This window comes from Aptenodytes forsteri, unplaced genomic scaffold (genome assembly GCF_000699145.1).
Source record: "Aptenodytes forsteri isolate BGI_AS27 unplaced genomic scaffold, ASM69914v1 Scaffold7, whole genome shotgun sequence".
Classification (NCBI taxonomy): domain Eukaryota; kingdom Metazoa; phylum Chordata; class Aves; order Sphenisciformes; family Spheniscidae; genus Aptenodytes; species Aptenodytes forsteri.
The window spans coordinates 2,685,182-2,689,169 of NW_008795919.1; positions in this window are offsets into that span (position 1 = coordinate 2,685,182).

Here is a 3,988-nt window from a genome sequence, read left to right on the forward strand (position 1 = left end):
TGCAGGGACAGACGATGGGGACAGTGGTCCCCAAGGAGCATCCCTCCCTCTCGTGTCCCAGCCCCTGCTCTTGCTTAGAGGACTCCTTTCCTGCTGGGTCCTGTGGTGCTCAGTTTGTCCCTCCCCATGTCCCCGGCTCCTCCGTGGCTCGGGGACCACAGGCTGGGCCTGGGGGGGTGACTACCCGATGGGGACAGAGAGGGACCATGCCTCCTTGCATGCTGCTTGCGGCAGAGCCATGGCAGCTCCTGCGCTGCCCCCCTCCCCTTTGCTGCCCTGACCCCAGTCCTGGGGCCAGTTTCCAGTCCCGCAGTGCTGGGCTGAGCCAGGCTGGAAACGATCGTGGTAGTGCCAAAGTTTGCCAAGCTGGGGGTCCCAGGGGTCTCGGTGCTCTGTGGGGATCAGCAGTGACACCTGCGTAGCCGTGGTGCCGGGATCTGACCTGGGCTGGGGAGGACTCACCGATCTCGCTGCCGGCATGGCCCCTCTCTGGGCTTCGGACCGTGGGATTTGCACCCTCCCCCTTCCCAAGCCCCCCTGTGCCTCTGCTCCCAGCAGCGGGGACCCCTGCCCCTGCTTCTTTTTCTTGCCTTGTTAGTGCATGTGGCCAGCGCGGGCCGTGCCAGAGCCACTCGCAGCCTCCCCCCTGCTCCTGCACCACCCCGGCCTCCTCTCCTCACCCCGGGGGTGCCCGTGCCCCCAACCGGGCCGTGGGGCAACGGTGTCACGGGGGCACGAGGGGACGGCCGGGTGCCGTGGGTGGGCAGACGGTGGGTTGGTGCGTGGGTGCCCAGCCGTGGGGCGAGGGTGCATGCAAGAGCTTTGCCCGCAGCCGCACGCAGGAACTAACTCGTAGGACCCTCCCCGAGGCTGGCTGGTCCCCACAGACCTCCCCAGCCAGCGGTAGTTACCTCACTTGATTAACTTATTAACTTATTTGTTTCATTAAAATTTGGAGTAGAGGCTGCCTGCCTGCTGTCTCTCTCCCGGCTCTCCCGAGAGGTGGCACTCCAGCCCTGCCGCCGAGTGCCGCAGCTGGAGGACCCAGGCGTTCGGCCAGGGGACCCGTCCGGCCACCTCCCTGCCCCCCCCTCCCAAGCTCCTCTCGAACCATAGTTGCCCCCCCGACGTGGGAGCAGGGTCCCAGCTCTGGCTCGATCTCCCTCCCCGGCTCCATGGTGCCGTGCGCCTGGGGGCTGGAGGCCTGATGCCGCTGCAGAGGGGCCCGTACCCTGCGTTTAGAGCCCGGGGCTGGCAGGGAGGGTCGCTGTCCCGGGAAGGGCCGTGCCCCATCTGCCTCTTTAGAAGTGTCACGGTGTGTCCCCAAGCGGGGGTGACGCTGCGATGGCCCCGGGGCCATCACAGGGAAGGCGGGGGTGTGAGCCCCCTTCCCCAGGAGACCACAACCCCTCGAGGGACGGCAAAGCCTTCGCCCCAGCCCCGTGTGCTGGCACCCCATGGGGATGATGTGTCCCCCAGCCTGCAAATGTCAGGGGGGCAAGGGTGGCCCCTTTCCACGCTGCCCTGCCCCAGCACTGGCTGGGGAGGAAGCTGGGGCTCGCCGCAGGTCGGTCCCCGCCTTTCCTGGCTGCCTCTCGCCAACAAACCCATTCCTGGCTCGTCCCAGAGCACTGGGCTGTGCTGAGCACCGCGGGGGCCAGCACCTCCCTGCCCCAGCTGCACCGGCCCCGCTGCCCCCGGAGCTGCCCCGGCCTGCTGGGACAGGGGTCTTGGGATGACTCCGGTCCCCTGGCCCTACCGAGCATCTGGCCTGCAGGGCATGACCCCTGGGGAGCCTTGGCCACCCCCGGTGCTGCGCACATCCGGCTCACATGCAGCCCCGGGGCTGCCAGAAGCTTTGAAGGGGGAGGGGGGAGCGCGCACATCCGGCTCACATGCAGCCCCGGGGCTGCTTTGAAGCAGAAGCTTTGAAGGGGGAGCCAGGACGCGGCAGCACTCGGAAAGCCCCGTGTGAGCAAGCTGTGCCGGGGCAGCACTGCACCGGCCTCTGCCCGGCTCCCCCGGCCGGCTGGGTGGCTTTCTGGGGTGGGTTTGGAGGGATGCGTCTCTGCAACAGCGGGGTCTTCACCCTGCCATGGGGTTGTGCATCGCCGGGGGTGCTCACCCTGCACCCCACGGGGATGACAGCGCTGCGCAATGGGTGCAGCTCAGCAGAGCCCATGTGTGTGTCCCTGCCGTGCAAGGGGGGCAGCTGGGGACGACCCACCTGGGTCTGGGCTCTTTGCAGGACTCCATGCGGTGGGGCCCAGGGGCACTGGGACCTTCTCCCTCCCCCAGAGCAGCTGCAGGTGGTGGCGGTGAGGGCAGGGCAGGCGTGCGTGCCAGCCCGCGGCACTCGGCTCTGCTTCCCGTGGCCACGTGGGCCCAAGGTGCCCCAGCTGGACTTTGCCCCGCTCCACCTTGGCTCCCCCATGTGTGCGAGAGGCCGCCACTCCCCAGAGCGGGGACAGGCCTGGACGGCGGGCACACGCAGGGGGGAAAATGCCAGCATCAGAGGGACGCAGCGAGCCGTGACCCCGCAGTGCCGGCTCACCGCATCCCGCCGAGAGCGACACTTGGCACGCTGAGCACAGCTGCAGGAAGGGGGTGAGGGGGGGGGGTGCTTGCAAGCGCTTGGGCTGTTGCCACTCCCGCCTCCACACACAAGCCCTTATCGGCTGGGGGGGGCCGGGGTCTGCAACGGGAACGGGAAGGGGCCAGCTTTGCCGGCAGCGCCCCACGGCATCCTCAGCCGCTGCCAGGGATCTGCCTGGCAGGAGCACAAGGACCGGGAGCAGAAGCTGGGGATGTCCTTTTCACCAGTGGCTTTGCTTTGTCCCCTGAGGGTCTTGAGGAATTTGTGACTCACTCTGGATTCCTGTCAGTCCAGTCATGGAGAAAGTACGTGTGGTTGGAGACAGTTGGACTCCGGGCCGGACCCAGTTCCTTCCTGAGGCGCTCAGCAGCCCTCCAGCTCGGCGCGCTCTGCCCAAGGCCACGCTTGCAGGAAAAGGCCCTTCCAAGAGTGCTGGCGTGGGGGTCTCGGTGGGTGGGGCTCTTACAAGACCCTGGTTTGGGCACCCAGAACGCCCTGGGGTCCCTGGGAGCAAGGCAGCCCTCACGCCCAGTGGGATACAGTGCTCCCTGCCCATGGGCACCGGGGTGCAAGCACACCCTGACTGGCCGCAGCGTCCTCCCCGCAGGCTGCAGCTGGGAGCCGGGAGCCCTCCAGCCCATGGCCCCGGGCTCAGCCCCTGCTCTGGCTCCCGCGGCCACCCAGGGAACCCCGCTCCCTCCTGCCACCCATGGTGCCTCCCGTCCTGGCTGCCATGAGGCATCTTCAAGGGTCGCTGTCCCGGGAAGGGCCGTGCCCCATCTGCCTCTTTAGAAGTGTCACGGTGTGTCCCCAAGCGGGGGTGACGCTGCGATGGCCCCGGGGCCATCACAGGGAAGGCGGGGGTGTGAGCCCCCTTCCCCAGGAGACCACAACCCCTCGAGGGACAGTGGTCCAGGAGATGCTCCTCGCGGGCCAGAGGCAAGCAGGAGCCCCCAGGGCAGGCAGCTGAAGCCCTACAGTGAGTACTGGTGCTGCAGAGGGAACCAGAGCCTGCAGGGCGGCCAAGACCCCCCTCCCCGGGTCCTGAGCACCTGGCTGGACGCTGGCGCTGGCAGTGGGGACACAGGCCTGACTCCATGTGACAGTGGCTCCGTGTCGCGGGCTGTGATGGGATGTCCCTGTCTCGCTTGCATCCAGCTGCCCACACTGCAGCCAGGGTGCTGGGAGGGGGGAGTCACGCAGCCCCCCTTCTCCTCTCCTCTCCTCATCTCCCTACACCCTGCCCCAGGCAGCAGTGGGGAACCCCCTGGATGGAGCGGGGGGGTGCTGGCAGAGCTGCCGGGACCCCCCAGTTTGTGAGGGCACGGGCTGGGGGGCACGGGGAGCAGGAGCCGGAGCCGGGGAGACCCCCGGCCCCGCGGGGGAGGGAGG